We start from the raw sequence: 18649 nt of genomic DNA on the forward strand, positions 1-18649 counted from the left end.
CAGGCATACAATTATAATTTTGTAACATCATATTTATAAACAAAAATAATTTATTGTAGGTGTCGCGAATACGTGAGAAATTGTAAAAAGGGGTCGCCGAGCTAAAAAGGTTGAGAACCGCTGATCTAACCCTTTTGAAAAATCATCAATTAGTCCTATTAGTTGTGTTTCACATGATCTATTTTTCCTAAAGCCATGTTGGTATGGAGTAAGAACATTATGTTTGCCTTAGTGGTTTATGATGTTGCTACATATTATGTGTTCTAGGATTTTACATGTGATTCTGGTTAGTTACTCTGGTCTGTAGTTTCCTGGGTCACATTTTTTACCTTTTTTAAAAGGGGGGGGGGTGACATTAGCTTCTTTCCAGTCCCTTGGTACTCTACCCTGGTTAAGAGATGCCTGAAAAAGTATTTTGAACACTGGTGCTAGCTCATTGCTTAGTTCTTTGAGTAATCTAGCTGGAATGCCATCAGGTCCAGATGCTTTATTCGGTTTAATGTTTGCTAATAGTTTTTGGATTCCCTTTTCTTGTACTTATATATCTCCTATGTTGTCTAATTGGTCCAAATTAAGTGATATGTCTTTGTCTCCTGGGGCTGAGAATGCTGATGCATTTGTATTTATTTAGGATGTTTGCTTTAGTTTCATTATCAGTATGTGTTAAGTTATATTTTCCTATTAATGGCGCTATCTGTTGTTTACATTTTCTTAGACTTAATGTATAACCATAGTTTTTTTTTGTTATCCTTAGATATTACAATGTTTATGTATTCACTCTGCAGCTGTCTGCTTACTTTTTAGGTTAGGTATATAATTTTAATATACTTTTTATATAGGTTTTTACTTATGTTTACGAAGCTTCTTTAATCTATCAGCATTTATCGATTTTCTTTCATATATATCTAGTTGGTATATGATTTTCTATTATGTTTTTAAGATAGTTTTTATGACATTCCAGAGGTCATCGACTGGTTGGTTAACCTCTTTCTCTGATAAGAATGTTTGTTGAAAGTTTAATGCAACTTGGTGTAATCGTGTTAAGTTGCATTTATTCCAAAGTAATATATATATATATATATATATATATATATATATATATATATATATATATATACCCTTACGCCTAAGGGCCCGCACATGACGCTCGCCCCGCGCACTGCTAAGGCCGCCCTGAGTATAGTCTTACTTCAATAATTGATGTAGAAATTTGTATTGAAGTCTCTATAATTGTAATCTCACTGTGTTATTAACCGACAAATATTAGTAGTGAAACCACTACCACAAGAATTACAAGAAGCAATGAAGATAAAGGATTCTGTGGAGGAGATATAAAGGAGGATAGAAGCTTATTTGGAGAAGGACTTTTGTTATTAAGTTGTGGCATGCGTTTGTTTTATCACTACTTCAAAGTAAATAGTTGGTTAGTTCTTTTAGCGGCCCCCGAAAGGGGAAAAGACGCTATTAGTTTTGTGAGGCCTGTCCGTCTGTCAGTCCGTCCCGTTTAGATTTCAGAAACTAGAAGAGAACATGAAAATCGGACATCATGATATTTTAGATCATTCAAAGATCTGATGCAACGGCTACTTTTTTTCTTTTCCGAAAGTGAACCATCTAATTTTTAAAATTATATTTGCAAGCAGATTTTTCAAAAAAATACACCACTTTTCAATGAAAAACTTCAGGGGAGGTATGTTTTTTAAAAAGGTCACAGACTTCTTCATCATTAAACCAAGCTTCATTCATAGATTCGCGCATTGGTACACAAAATTTGCATCTAAGGTCACAATGGAAAAAAAGTATCAATGAATCATTATAAAATATATTTTCCATTAATTAACTAACTCGTGGAATAGAATACTGAATTAAATGTTGTTTTTAGAAATAATTTTAATACGAACTTCGTTTTATTTGAAAGTTTTAAAAAACTAACTACTTTTGACATATCCTCAATATAAGCCTACACTTGACAACAACCTAATTTAGACTCAATAGAGGCCAGATGTAGATCTAGATTTAAATTTAAACGTATTAAACAATTTAAATAAAAATTAACATTTATAAATTATTAAGGAAATAGTTTATCATCTTACAGCTTAGAAGGGGTACATATTTATTTATTATATAAACAGTAGTATCACATTGAGAAATGAATGTAATGCAAACAGCAAAGTGCATTATTATCCAGTAGTAGGCCTACTAGATCTAATCCTGATCATAATATTGGCTTAACTCTAGGTCTAGTAATTTTAAGATTTAACGTGTAAAGTCATACGAATTCTATTCTAGGTCTAGATTATATATCTAGATCAGTAATGCCCAAACTACGGCCCGCGGGCCAGATCCGGCCCGCGAAGTGTTTCCATCCGGCCCGTCTAAACCTCGGAACAAAGTGAAGAAAATTTCTTAAAAGTTTGAAAAATGTATTTTTCCTACGTTAGGACTCTGTTTTTCTTGGATGGATTTCATTCTAATCTATGGTATTTATATTATTAATTTTTTTTTAATGAAAACGACGTTTATTTTTTGGTGACAAGTGTTGACAGTTGTTTGAGATTCTTGAATAATTCCACTGCTGTCTTGAGCTAGTCGTGTAATATGTTGTGTGTAACACAGGGCATCAATTCTGAATCATTTTTTGGTAAAGTTCTTTTGATATCTTTAAATATTTGAGCGTTAATGAAACGAGAGTCATAGGAACGAAAACTAGAATATGAATGTAGAAACTTCGGGAAAAAAGTGAAGATATCCTTGCTTTTGTGGAAAATATGCCAACAAGATTTGTACAGAAATGTGGCTGTTTTTAAAACTTATAACAAAAAGTCATTTGCAAATCAAAACATTAAAAAATATGGCGGCATTGTTGGTTTTAACTGCCAAGAAAAAAGATGGCTAAGCTACGCCTAGTTGAATGAGTAAAGCGACTGACGAGAACAAAGAGACAAGAAATGAGTGAAATGAGTCCAGGGTAAGGAGTTATAGAGTTACTCAAATTATGAGAATTGATGCGTAAAAAAGTGCTTTTTAGCAGTGGTGAAAGAATTAGTCCTGGGTAAAAAAGCAGTTAACGCATTGCAAAACTAAATTGACGGAGCAGAAGATTTTGAAATGTTTTCCACTGAGGATTACTCCGATAGATCTGCAACTGGAATTGATTGACTTACAAAGCCAGACATCCCTGTTGGAGAAATTTAGAGTGATGCAGACAGTTCATTTCTTCGCCTGATGAAACTTTTCAAATTTCCGAAATGAAGTGTTAAGAACGATCCCAATGTTTACAAGCACTTCATTGAGTAGACAAACCTTTCAGACATGAAACGGATGAGACCGATCTTACGTAATCGCCCTACGTGTGTACGTAGGCTTAGTGGTGCTTCAGGCTTCTAATAAAACTATTTATAATGGAATTATTCTCTATTTCATTTTTTTTTATCTATTCGATGATGTGGCCCTCGACACGAGTGTCGGAAATGAAAATGGCCCGCCGGGCGAATAAGGTTGGGCATCACTGATCTAGATTCTAGATCTAGTCTAGATTCCTAATCTGTATTCTAGATTTATTTCTAGATCTTGATCTAGACCTAGTCTAGATTCTAGATCTGGACCTAGTCTAGATTCTAGGTCTAGACCTTGATATCTAGACTACATCTAGAACTAGTTTAGAAATTTAGATTTAGTCTAGATTCTAGATGTATTCTATATTCTAGATCTAGTCTAGCCCTTTAAAGTGGAAAGAGCAATTATGATCAGGATTAGTAAGCCTACTAGTTTGAAAAAGTGCACAATGCTGTTTCCAAGGGAAATCGGTTAGTTTCCTAGCCCGTCTACTCCAATATATTTATCGAAATTGTTGGGGAGAGGTACGTATCTGGGAGCAGTAGCGTCACTAGGGGGTGGGGGTGCGAGGGGTGTGGTCGCATCGGGTGAAACCATTTCAACCATTTCTGCAAAAGCAGACACAACGGAAAAGGTAATTATATTAAATTCTCTAAATATATGCCCAAACATGCCTAGACACGTCTAGATGGTAGTTTAAGTTTAAATGACAAAGCACAACGTTATACCATTTCTGTCTTAAAACAAAAGAAAGCTGTTCAAGAGATGTTAAGTCTGTTTCTAATTTTAATTAAATATCATTGTAAAATTTGCAATAACATTTGAATAAATGTCAAACAGTGGGATTTTATAATAGAATTGACACTCATTTTACATTTGAGTAAAAATCAATAAAAAAAAAGGTAATCAGCTTTGTTCACCAAAAAGAACTAACTAGAAACAGTGTTTATTGGAACATATTCGAAGAAAGTTGATGGGGAAGAGATAATACTCTGAACTACCGCACCAGGTGCCACCGACACTGTTAGGTGATCAGTAAAGACGAAGTGTTGTCCTGTTTGCTTTTATGTTTTATATTTAAAAAAAATTAATTAATAAATTCACATTTGATTTTTTGCTAAAACGTTGAAAAAATGTATTTCTGATAATATTTTTTTTAAACTAAAAAACATATAAACGTTAAATGCCTGTTTGAAATCACTTAATTGACATTTTAAAATTTGACATCTTTGCCAAAATATCGATAATAAATTGTTTTGATTTTTTTTTTAAATACTGATTCCAGAATGTTAAAAATCGCTTCTCTGACATATTTACATTTAATTTTCTTGCAAGACGTCTTTCGAAAATATAATATTTTACTTAAGTATTATTATTTATTGTATTGTAATTTAAAAAACATAAAAGCGTTAAATGACTGTTTGAAATCCTTTATTTAGCAAATCTGCATTTGATTTTTTTTTTAAACTTCGAAAAAATTTATTATCGAAAATAGCTTGTTTTAGTTTTTTAACACGCATTTATAAGATTAACTTCTGGATGATCCCGGGAGGTTTGGACTAGGAATTACATTATCTTCAACTTTGTAGAAACATCCGAAACAAGTAAAACCTTTTTCCACAAAAAAAACTTTTTTTCAACAACAAATAAATCTTTGAAATATTATTACTTCGGACAATCAAAACAAAATCATATTTTGAATATTCCTTGCCGTCTCTGAGTTTGTGTGATAACACAAACTCTCTTTGTAATCTTGTCTTACAGGTCTTTAGCTTGTACTTAAAAACGATTTTACCAATCTGAAGAATGCACCTCAGTTGAGGGCATCGATATGATGCATGAGAGACATGTCCTAACTTGTCTTTGTTTATCCACAGCCTCCCTCAGGTGTCTGCTTATTTGGTATTGTCTGTCTATTGAGAATCATCTATTTGCCTATATACTTGGATCTAATATCCAGTGTCATCTGCCCACTTGACACTACTCCATTACCTATTGGCCTACCTACCCATTTGACTCTACTACTTGGCGCTATCGGCTCTACTTGCTGCCGATTTGACAGTCCACTTGTCAACCTATTAGGCACGACGTAACTATAGACCACGCGTCTGTGCGAGACGTCATAGCTTCGCCAAATCTCCGCAACTCACTGGACTTATCCTGCTAACCACGCTGCCCACGACAGATCAGCTATGCCCGCAGCACCCTTGTGCCCACGGTAGCCGGCCACCCGCCCTACAGATATCAGATATCAAAATTAATCATCCCCTAGACATTAAACAAGCCAATCACACACGTCATACACGAGGTCCGTCACAGAGCATTTATGGAAAGTTTTATCAAATGTAAACAAAAAAATGAATTTTGTATTAACTATTTTTTTTTAATTAATAAAAAATAGTGACGATTTATTTTGTCGGATTTCGGACTTTGCGGAACAAAATAAAAGTGCCAATGTGAGTAACATGTGAGTATTTTTTTTATGTTTTAGCTGGACGGTTCCGCTTAATGCGGAACGGTAGACTCATCTGCAAGTAGCACATAAAACTGCACCATATCTAGTAGAAAAAACCCAACGTTGAGAACCTGAGAATATGTCATTTTTAGTAGGATGATCAAAAATAAAATAATTTTGTGATGAACTCTTACTCTAAAAAAATATATCCACCATAACAGCTTGTCTGAAAATGGATGAAGTTTTAAAGCATCTGTTTATAAAGAGCTAAAAAAAACATTTTCTAATCATGGAACTATACTAAACATTTCCTAAGCAACACGGGTAAATCGGGGGCGTTCGAGCGTAAAAAACTTCTTTGTCTCGATCATTTTATTTTGTAGGCATTGCAGGATGCGCGAGAACATGCGTAAAGAACCTGTTTTCAATACGGCTTTGTAAAAAAACATCGAAGTCGTCGTTCCATTTTGCGCACCGTCTTCTAAGTCGAGAGCTTTTGGGCTATTATTAGAATTTTATATACTCTGACTAGATTTTTTTGTGGTGTATAAAGCAGGAAACTTATTCTTAAGAAGTAGTGTCATCATGGCCCAAGTAGTACCTCCAGGAGTGAGTTGGCAGAATAAATCGCCCCGCCTGCCTACAAAAATCAGTGTCTAACTAATAGCTTACCTAACCTTTCCCAACCTTTACTCAATCCAAGATTTTATTATTATTATTGATAAAATTGATATTTTTTTAAGATTACATATACTTGGCGTCTCTCAAAGCCTTAATCTAAATCATGGGGTATGATGGGGTATCTTATCTTTTTAAGGAGCAAATCGGTTGTATTTGCAATGTAGTAAGTGCTTATAGATTTATATTAGAATATTTTAAAAGTAAAACATTATTCAAAAGCTTCTTGAAAATTAAATATTTTAGAGCTTCTTACCATCGTTCTGTTGACGCCTTATTCTGACTAAAACAGGCCTACTGCGAGAGGTCTCGCTTAACATGAAGATAATAGTACGACAAATACGATTGTAATATACTAAATCAACTCATAACCTTAGAAACAAGGCTTTATTTCAATAAAACACGACTGATACACACAATAACACAGTACAGACTGGTCACGATTCACAGACTACGATAATGCGAACAAGATTACAAATACTAGCACGGGTAACACACAAGTTCATTTAACGATCACTCCAACGCTTATATATATTTACTTAATACATTCTTACGCTATATGTGCATCGATAGTCAATCACACTTGTGAATCAGCCCTTGCCTCCATGTTACTTTATTTTTCTTAATTTAACATGCCTTTTTATTAGGAAGAATAATGAGCTGTAGATGTCAGGAGAAAGCCTTTCTACGGTGAAGAATGTAAGAAAACGCTTGTCGAACGACCCGAGCAACACTGGGGGAGTTTACAACGTAACTGTTAGTTGTTGTTTTTATTTTGGCCAAGATTGAGAAACACTGTTTTTTTTATTTTTCATTCTTATATATAAAATGCAAAGTACAGAACTTAAACCTATACGCTGCCTTTGTGGACCTCACCAAGGCTTTCGACACAGACAGTCGTGATGGTTTATTGAGGATTTTGGCCAAGCTGTGATGCCCACCTACGTACCTATCAATTCTCAAGCAGTTTCATGTGGGACAAAAAGGCCAGATCAGACACAATGGTGCCCTTACTGATCACTACCCAATAGAAAATGGCGTGAAGCAGGGCTGTGTACTTGCTCCTACTCTATTCGCTATATTCTTTGGCGTAATGGTGGGTCAAATAAAGCAACGATTGCACGAAGGCAATTACATCCGGTTTAGTTCAGACGGCAATGTGTTCAATCTTCGACGTCTACTATCCCATACAAAAATAACGGAGCTTCTCTATGCCGATTATTGCGCCCTGCTATCTCACAATGAACATGATCTCCAGAACGCGGTAAACGAATTGGCATACGCTGCCGCCTCTTTCGGTCTATCTATAAACAGAAGTCATGTTCCAGAAGTCACCCAATAATATATACTCAGCCCCAAAGACCACTTCACATATCTAGGTAGTATAGTGTCAAATGACGCCTCACTTTCAAGGGAAGTTGATAACCGTCTGGCCAGGACCAGTAGCACTTTTGGACGCCTTCAGGTGAGAGTTTGGCGGAACAAATCGCTCCACCTGCCTACAAAAATCAATGTCTACCAGGCGGTGGTTCTCTCAACCCTTCTATATGGCTCTGAGACAAGGACACTGTACAGAAAACAACTAAGACTTCTTGGGCACTTCCACCAAAGACGCTTGCGCTCCATCATGGATATACGGTGGCAAGACCGCACTACAAACAGTGATGTCCTTGCGAACGCCGGTATGGACAGTATAGAGGGACTTCTTATGGTCCGGCAGTTACGTATTGGAGACGAACGTATGCCAAAGGCAGTCTTTTCTGGTGAGCTAAAAGGTGGTCGACGTAACAGAGGCGCCCCAAGGAAACGCTTCAAAGACCAGCTTAAACGTCAACTTTCCTTGCCTGACATAGAAGAGAGCACCTGGTTGCATGCGGCCTCAGAACGAGACAGCTAAAGGTCACTCACGAAGGCCGCGGGATACACATTTAAGACCAAAAGAAAATCCGCTACCGAGGACAAACGCAGACGGCGAAAAGAAAATCTAAATCGACCACCTGCGGACAAACGTTATGCTTGCCCTGGATGTGGCAAAATATGTAGGTCACAGCTGGGGCTGCAAACCACGGGATATACAGCATTCCTCCACTCCTCACTAATCTTCTGACTCGAAGGCAAGCCTTATTATATATATATATATATATATATATATATATATATATATATATATATATATATATATATGATGTGTGAATGCGTTTATAAATAGGGTTAGGGTTTATCCCATTGTTAGAATTAGAATGTCTAGCAGTTGTATGAGATATTCCGAGATTTAATAGATTTGTACTTGTTTGTTTGTTTTTTGTTGTAAAAATTATCATAAACTTCTCTTAGTTTTTTACAAGAAGAAAAAATATAGTTCTAAGTTACCGAGTTTAAAGAAGAAAATTGCCCATAAATACAAACATGTCAAATTATGGATTAAGAAGAAAATGGAAGAAGCGAAGAAGAAATGGATTTAGAAAAATTATCATGAAATTGAGGAGAGACTAAGAAGAAATGACAGTAAACAAGAAGAAAAAAAAATAAAATTATATTTTAAAAAGGACAATACCTCCATAATTGAACTTCAAATCTAATAAAATAATTAATAAAAAATAATTTTTAAAAAGTTTGGTTCAGTTCAGGCAAGGGTTCTCAACCTGTGAGTCGCGACCCCCTTGGGGGTCGAATGACGATTTGCCAGGGGTCGCCTAAGACCATCGAAAATTGTCTACTCTTCTATAGCTGTATGTGTGTGTGTGGGGTGGGGTCGCGGCAGAGTGGGGGATTGTAAAAAGGGGTCGCCGAGCATAAAAGGTTGAGAACCGCTGACTGTTCAGGTATCGTACCCGTGACACAGTCAAATGCTAGATCTTACCACTTTTCTGATTCGGCAAGCGAGGAAGTCATACTTTTACGATTGTTTATTGGTATGTTCAATATATCTAGATCTAACATTAGACCTAAAGTTCTGATTTAGAACTCTAAAGATCTACTCTAGATCAACTCTAATTTTGTGTGGGATGCGTGATCGAGAAGCTAATTACGCTTGAACTTGGCTACCTATGAAGGGGGCTTGAGGTTCGACACCCGACTCTAGCAGAGTTGTGTTTTCTAAGCGCCTAAAGGCAGCACGGAAAAACCTTCTCTCTGAAACCCCTTCCCCTCACCGGTCCACAAATGAGATTGGACCAAAGCTCTGCGCATGCTATAAGCATGAAAGTAGCGCTATATAAAAGTTGTAATTTTAATTTTAATTTAACTTCTAGATCTAGAATCTAGATGTAATTTGTGTTACATGCACTTTAAAATGTAAACAACACTTATAACCTTCAATAAAATTGAAGCAACTTTAAATTTACTTTTGACGAATAATTACGGTAATAAGGCTGATTATGCCATGTTAGCTCTAGACCTAGATATAATCTTGTAATGAAACGACAAATACTAGCATATCAATAACATGTCTTTATTCCACAAAATTAGACTACGTCACTACAGTAAACAGTGAATGAAACCAGCACGTCTCGCATAACACTGAGGCAGTACTATACACACACACACACAGACTGGACATGAAACACACACACTGGGCATGACCTTCTGACACGCTGGACGCACGCAGAAAATCAACTCAGTTACACTACAATCACCCCGCCTAAAAGTTATAGGAACATGAACATGTAAATAATAGTGAATGACAACGATATAGGAAGCCAAGTATCCCTACAGAATACTTACAGAGTTACACTTTTGAAAAGCATTGTATAACTATAAACAAACACGCTATATACTCTAAAATTATCAGGTTAGACCAGTAGAGAAAGTAGTCTTGAATAATAATGTAATAATTAATATAATACAAAAGTCTACCTAGAAAAGCTATACACTATAAAATGATCAGTTCTAAGTGAGTCATATTAAGCCTACAGATACTGAGTTAGAACTTATGATATGGAAAAATAAGTAAATAAATGTTAGACCTTATAATTAGGTCTGCTTGTTCTTGGTCTTAGGTTATATCTACCAGGACCAATAATGCCGTCGCTTTGAGTTGGTGACATCGGCGGCTCTCTAACTGGAGACTCAGCCCCAGCATTTACTTCTTCTTGATGTCCATTTTCCCCCTGTTGTACATATTGTGCCGATGTGCCCTAAACTCAAAACTCAAACTCACAAATGTGTTAGGAGCTGCAATTGGTTCCATAGACACATGGTCAGTAGGCACCTGCATCTGTGTTATAGGGTTTGTCTCCGGCTCAAGGTATTCATATCCCATATGTTAATACACCTCTGATTCTCCCTTTCTTGGAGCAGGTGTCAAATGTCATAGTGACACTGTTTCATCAGGAAGTCTTACAATGGCATACTGTGGGTTGCATTTCATTAAGTCGACAGCTATTGTACCATCGTCATATTTTGATGCACGGACTCCCTTTTTTAACAACAGTTTTCCTGGTTGAGTTAACCATGTCGGGAGTGATTTGCCAAAGGTGGACCTGCGATAGAACTTGAATATTCTCTCGTGCGGTGTCTCGTTTGTAGCGGTACAGAACAGAGAACGAAGAGAGTGCAGGGCTTGGTTTAACACCTGCTTCCATTTGGAAACAGGGAGTCATTGAGTTTTTAAGGCCAGGATTTAGCTTTCCATAATGAGCCGTTTAGCCTTTCTACTTGAGAGTTTCCTCTGGGATTATAAGGGGTCGTCCTGCTTGTGGCCACCACTCCCTCGTGTAAAAATCCCTGCACCTCTCTAGACATGAATGAGGTACCTCTATCAGAGTGTACATAGTCAGGCAATCCGGAGAGTCCAAATAAATTATCTAGACATCTGATTACTGTTGAAGCCGACATATCAAAACAGGCGTATGCAAACGGGAATCTTGAAAATTCGTCCACTATGGTTAGCAGGTATGTGTTCCGAGATGTAGAAGGGAGTGGTCCTTTGAAGTCCATACTTAGTCTCTGGAAAGGCTGCATCGCCTTAATTAGAGTTCCATTAGAATTACTGAAATATCAGGGTTTTACTTCGGCACAAATTATGCACTGGTTGCCAACCAGCCTGTCATCTTCACAAGAGAAAAGTAGGTTTTTCGCTCGCACTAAATGTCATAATCTTGTTACTCCCGGATGACACACAGAGTCATGGAGCAGTTTCAATTCATTTCGACTCATAGCTGACACACATCCGTTTCTAGAACATGTATCAACCGCTACATTGTGTTTGCCTGATCTATACAAGACATCGTAGTGGAAACAGCTCAGTTCCAGTCTCCACCTTTGAATTTTCTCATTCTTTATTTTCCCTATGTTCTGTTTATCATACATGAAGGCCACCGAGCGTTGATCTGTGACAAGGGTAAAGCGATTTCATACTCAGTAGTGACGCCATTTCCTTAAAGATTCTACAATGGCGTAGGCTTCTTTTTCTATTGCAGAGTGCCGCCTTTCACTTTTCGAGAGTATTTTAAAAAGAACGCCACGGGGCGGTCATCCTGGTTGAGGGTGGCAGCTATTGCAATATCCGAAGCGTCTGTTTCAACCGTCAGAGGTCGAGTATAGTCGATGGTGAAGATGGCAGCTTTCTCCAGCTCCTGCTTTGATTCGTTAAGGGCTTTCTTTACTGTTTCTAAAAGAGGGAACGACGACGTGTTATTTGCCAAAACATTTATTTTGTTAGAAGAATTTGGGATCCACTGTGAGTAGTACGCCAACATGCACACGATTCGTTTTTGTGAGCGCCTATCATGAGGTGGAGGAAGGTTTCTTAAAGTCTGGAATCTGTCAGGGTCTGGCTTGAGTAGGCCTTTAGAAATTTCGTATACCAATAGGCAAACTTTGTCAGTTGCTATCGTATATTTGTCTTCATAAAATGTGATCCCATACTTTCTAGAAGCATCTAGAAATCTGTTCAGATTCTCATCGTGCGACTCTTGATCATGACCACATACCGTTACATTGTCCACGTATGCAAAGATGTCCTGCAACTTTTCATTCTCAATAATTTGATTTATTGTTCTCTGAAAGCATGCAACTCCGTTGGTAACACCGAAAGGGATGCGACAGAACTGATAGAGTTTGCCACATGCCTCAAATGCAGTAAACGGCCTTTCCTCAGTCGTGATTGGTATTTGATGGTAGGCACTTTTGAGGTCTAGAGTACTAAAAAAGGAATAGTTGGATATCCGTTCTACCAATTCATCGACTCGGGGCATTGGATATGCATCCAGTAATATGAATCGATTTATTGTTTGACTGTAATCAGTGACCATACTTCTTTTATGTCTCTAGTTTGTTGTCACAAGCACCTGTGCTCTCCAGGGAGACTTTGAAGGTTCAATGATTTTGTCCGAGAGGAGTTTTCTAACTTCAGACTCAATAAATTTGTTATCACCTATTGAGTGCTTTCGGGACTTAGTAGCCACCGGTCTGCAGTCAGAAGTTACATTACTGAATAAGCTCGGTGTTTCGACTCGTGCTGCTTTAAGACCACAGATGTGTAGAGGATTGCGTTTTCCTCCGTACGGTATAGTCAATTCCTTATGAAGACTTATAAAGTCTACACCAAGGATTACATCCGAACACAATCCAGCAAGTAGAGAAAGTTTGACCTTTTCGTAGTGTTCTCCTTTGTACTGGACATCGGCAAATGTTTGTCCTAGCGTCTTTTCAGAAAGATGTGTAGTGGCCATGAATATTCTGTTTGTAGAAGGGCGTACTGGCCATTTATTTCTCTTGACGATGGCTTCTGATATGTAGCTTTCACAGCTGCCAGTATATATGAGAGCTTGCAACAACAACCCGTTGATGTTTACTTGGGCCGTAGACTGTGTAAGCCCAGAGAAATGCGTTGATGACAAGGTACATGGAGTTATCACACTGGTCAGTGATATTTTGCTGGCAGCTATGGTGGCTGTTGTTTTACTTGATTTACAAATAGATTGGAAGTGTCCCTTTTTACCTCACTGATGACATAATGCATTTCGAGCAGGGCATAGGAGTGTCTCCTCCTACCACAAAAGTAGCATAGCGACTTAATGGCATTCAATTCCTGGTCTTCATTAGAAATGGATGTAAAAATAAATGAAAAAGGTTTGTACCACGTGGGAGGTGCGATACATTCTATCGTCCTCCGTCTATCGGACAAACCGATACTTTAAGTTAAGAATTACACAATTTAAAAAAAGGCGTTAATATAATTAATATATGCTATAAATGAAATTCTTATATCCAGTCGCCCCACCCCTATTATTTAATGCCAAATGCAATCATTAGCAGGTATTATAAACAGGAATAGTCAAATATGACGATAGAGTTTATGTAATTGCACGCGAATTTATCATAATTTTTGTAAAAGACTTTGTTTTGAAAAATTTAGAGTTCATAAGAAATTTTTCAGTATAATAGTAACAATTGAAATGAGTTCTGAAACCAAAATATTTTTTTCTAGTAGTTTTTTCAACCTTTACTCAATTTGATTTTTTTTCTATTGTATACATAAAATTGGGACTATAACTCTCAATTTTTGTTTGAATCCTAAAAATGAAAAAAAAGGTTAGAGTACAATCTAATTGCTTCACTTAATTTCTCCTCCCACTTCCAAAATTAGTTTGTTTAGAGCTTTGAATAATTGTTCTGTAACAAAATGACGCTACAAATAGGCCTATGAACAAAATGTATCCCTTTCAAATGAGCTTTTTTTAAATATTATCTTTCGGATTTAATTTGTTTTTCGTCGGCGATCCTCAAAGCCTTAATCTAAATCTGTGGGGTATCTTATCTTTTGAAGGAACAAATTGGTTGTATTTGTAGTAAGGGCCTATTAATTCATATAAGAATATTTTTCAAGTAAAACATTATTCAAATGGTTCTTGAAATTAGATACTTTTGAACATTTAACCATCGTTCTGTTGATGGCTTATGCTGAATAATCATGTCTACTACAAGAGGTCTCGCTTAACTTGAAGATAATATTGCGATAAATACGCCTAATAAATATATACTTACGCCCCTTGTGCCTGAATAGTCAGTCACACTTCAGGATCAGCCCTTACCTCCAAGTTGAGATTTTACTCAATTTGATCTGCCTTTTTTAATAGGATGAATAATGGGCTGTAAATGTCAGAGGAATGCGTTTCTGCAGTGAAGAATGTAAGAAACGCTTCGCCCCAAACCCCACTGGAGAGCTTACTGAGCTCTCCCCAGACCGCCTAGCTGTCAAAAGGCCACCAATATGCCTTTTTTGCAGAAGGTTGAGAAACACTGCTATTTTATTCTCATTTATAAATGCTGTGTATATGCGTTTATACAAAGGGTTAGGGTTTACTGGGCGTTAGGGTTAGGGTTTGGAAAAAAATCGCCCCCCACAAAAAAATTCTGGATCCACTAGTGGATTCAGATGGAGGCGGTTTAATATAAACACATTAGCTAAATAATTTTACCATTTCCAGTGAAAAATGAAATAACTTGAGGCAACTAGCCCAGAGGTGGGCAACCATTTTGTATCTAGGGCCACATTGTTTAAATTTTGGGAATGGCGGGCTGCATATGTATATACATATTACAAAAATATTCTAGTTAACTGTGTAGAATGTCTTTTAATTCATATTTACACTGTATCATATTCATGCTTCCTTTATTTTTTGAACACTCCACGTTAAGGAATTACAACAAGAATTAGCATTTTTTAAAACCAATTTTACGATTTTAAAAAAAAAATTACTATTGTCTTTTTATATTAAAATATCCCCACAAATATACCGTTGTACTTAATGTGCAGTATTTTACTTTTTACACTCGTGCATAATGTTCCGGAACTGTGGAACTAGCTTACTAGTTGTTACCCTTGTGACTGCTGTCAAATTACAGTCAGTCAAAATCGACCAGTAATTATGCTTGTTTAGTTTCCACAAAAAATGCTTGTTCAATGAATGAGACAATATATGTTCCGGAAGTTAAATTTCGGGACGAGCGAAACTTGCCCTTGTGGAGCATCACCAGAGAATGCTGACCATGTCCTTCAATGGTGCATACTAAATCGAGAGACCCGAACAAGACTCTGGCCCCGAAGCCCTCCTATAGAAATGGAACCAAAGCTATTCGGAGATCTGCCTGATCTGGAAATCACTGCGCGGTTCAAATCAGATATAGGATTACTTATCTGAACCCTCCAATATGTAAAATGAGAACGAAGAAGAAGAAGAACAGATGTATGCGTAACCAAATAGTGTAAACAGCATCAAAGTTTTTTTAAAGTGTGTAAATACAGCATCTGGCACCCATAGGACTCCCGTGGAAGGAAGTACTGACTGTAACTTCTCTTTGCTTGGAGTTATGTCTTCTGGAGCTGAATCAGCTTCTGCGTTAAATGGTGAGCTGATGGTATTGAAAGCTGGTTCTTGACGTCTTAAAATTTGCTTTTATAAATCGCACAATTAAGGAATCTAAATAAGTGTTGTACTTTTAATCATTTCACTAGAAATAGTTTCACCTTTCAGCAAAGGAAAATGACAAAACTTGTTTTCTTTTGCTTGCTTGTAGAAATGGGAAAGCCTTGTTTGAAAAGATTTAACATGCATTTACATTTTATTTGCACACAAAAAAAACATTGCAATAGCAATTATAAAACATGAAATCTGTCTTCCACTCTACATTAGAAATATTGGTTACCAGGTCACAGTCAATGTCCTTCAATATCTTCTTTGAGATTCTATATTGTTCTCATTTGCCTTGCCCATGCTAAGATAGCGGATACATTGTATTATTTTGTTACTTTATTGGAACTACCTGTTTTTGTAATTCCTGGGTCTAATAAGTTCGATTTTTATGCATCTTTGTGCAAAATTTCCTGTTTAGAGTTTATGGTTGGGATATTTTTTATAAAAAAAAACAAAACAAAAAAAAACTATTTTACTCAGTCAAAGATCGAGCTCCATCAGTTGTTACACTTGTCATCTTGTTCCAAGCCTACCCAACATTCAACATAGTCCTTCATAGCATTGAATAAATACTGATCAGAGATTGTCTCTTGAATTGAGTGTATTGATGCATAGCCAAAAAGAAAATCTTCGTTTACTTGAAACTTTTTGTAATAAGACAGTTTTAATAATTTATATACATATTATTTTAATATATTTGCATTTTTATATGTTTATACTGTGGGCACACCTGATTTCTGTACGTTTCGGTGGGCCGCATAAAACATTTCGGCTGGCCGCATGTGGCCCGCGGGACGTAGCCTGTGAGCTTGCCACGTAATAGAAGAAGGAAGTCTCAATCTGTTAGAAATGAAAGAGATCGTTAATTCTGCAGAGATAAAAAACAAATTACAAGCTTCTGGCACGGTCTAAGTACGAGCTTCAACTTACTGTCATTGAATTTTGTGATGCTGCTGCCTTTTTTGGTCTATGAAGCTCAGAAAATTTGCTATTAGAGACAGCTAGAATGTCCCTAAACGGAACTAGCTCAGGTCCACGTATTAATATGAATGGACAACTCTTAAATGCTGTTGACCTCTTCAAGTATTTGGGCAGAACTATGCATTCCTATCTAGAGAAATAAGCTACTGTATGGCTAAGGCCAACAGCTCATTTTGTTGCTTCCAATGGCGGAATAGGTCTCGTCGCCTACCAACGTATCAATGTTCTCACTACACTTTTGTATCTGTTAATCGCCTTTGTGGGATTTAATTAAAATCAATTAATTACTTAAAGATTTAGTTTTGATATCGTTAGGTCTGGGGTTTCTAACGACAACATAGACCACCGAACACAGTAGCGTACACTAATAACATAAGGATTACTTAAGTGAAATAGATGAAATATTTTATGCAACAAGATGTAACAGGGGGAATGAATAACAAAGGTGGGGAAGAATAATAGATACTAAAGTAATCTGACTGAATGCCAAAGACGTTTTTTATGGAGTTTTAAGGAGGCTGACGTAAAAGAGGTGCCCCCCAGAAACGCTATGAAGATCAACATAGGCACCATTTGTACCTAACTGGAAAGAAGCTGGTAGCAGACGGCCTTTGAAAGAGACAGCAGGAGAGCTTTCAGGAAGAACGCAGGACAGATTTTTTGCGGCTTAAAGAAAAGTCCTTATCGAAGACAGGCGCGGAGACGAAAAATTAAATAACTCCCAAAGGACAATGGTATCCTGTGCATCAAATGTAGCCAAATATGCAGCCCACAACTGAATTGGCGTTGTCCCGTGAAATACTACACTCATCCTTCGGAATCGAAGACAATGCCTTATTAGTATTGTACTATTTGTGTCATTTGTCCACAAAAGTATATCCTCTCGCCTTTGAACTCCGCTTGAAAGTTGGGGATAGTGGAAGAAATGAAGCCTTGGCGCTCCACATTGAGGCGGGGACGGTTGAACTGCCACACCAAACTATTCGTCTTAACTTCCATTTTGTAATTATTAAGTATACTTCTAGATTGCTGCATTTTAGATTATAGAAAAGGGGGAGGGCGACATTAGAATGTTAAAAAATCAATAAATATAAAATTTATTTAGATTTATAATATTTTTTTTTGTGCACAAATCGAGTTAGGAGCGACCGCCCCTTCTGCTACTTTCTTCTGGATCCACCAGTGTAGTAGAGATCGACTTATTATCTTTTATAATAATGTCCTTGTAGACATAGTACATAAGAGCCTTGTCTTCGTGTCAAACTACAAGCAGGTAGGACAAGAACAGTGTTTCTGTTTAGAAGCTCAATAAGGCAAACAATTTGTCACTGGTGCAAAATTGATTGTGAGATAATTGGTCGCTAGCGTGTTAGTCTACCTACACGTGGAAGTACTAGGTAGAAGAAAAATAGAGAGACTTTCTCTACTATTGAGTATTTTGTTTGTGTGTTTTTTATAATGAATAATGCGAGAAAAGGCATCGCTTAACCAGGGCAGAATACCAAAGGACTGGAAAGAAGCTAATGTCACCCCCCCCCCTATTTAAAAAAGGAGAAAAATCTGACCCAGGAAACCACAGATCAGTATCACTTACCAGCATCACATGTAAAATCCTAAAACACATAATATGTAGTCACATCATAAAACACTTAAACAAACATAATGTCCTCACCCCATAACAACATGGCTTTAGGAAATATAGATCTAGAACACAACTAATAGGACTAATTGATAATTTTTCAAAAGGTTTAGATAATAGTGAACAAATAGATGCTATCTT

General features: G+C 36.8%; 1 long non-coding RNA gene across 1 annotated transcript in view; it reads right to left on the reverse strand.

Moving 5' to 3' along the window:
• Nucleotides 1–16732, reverse strand: part of LOC129921807 (uncharacterized) — a 33346-nt gene extending 16614 nt beyond the window's left edge. The window contains exon 1 of the long non-coding RNA XR_008773785.1: nucleotides 16619–16732. This is a non-coding gene — a long non-coding RNA (uncharacterized LOC129921807). The remainder of the gene's footprint in view (nucleotides 1–16618) is intronic.
• Between the last annotated feature and the right edge of the window lie 1917 nt (nucleotides 16733–18649).

The sequence above is a fragment of the Biomphalaria glabrata genome, chromosome 11, assembly GCF_947242115.1.
Source record: "Biomphalaria glabrata chromosome 11, xgBioGlab47.1, whole genome shotgun sequence".
NCBI lineage: Eukaryota > Metazoa > Mollusca > Gastropoda > Planorbidae > Biomphalaria > Biomphalaria glabrata.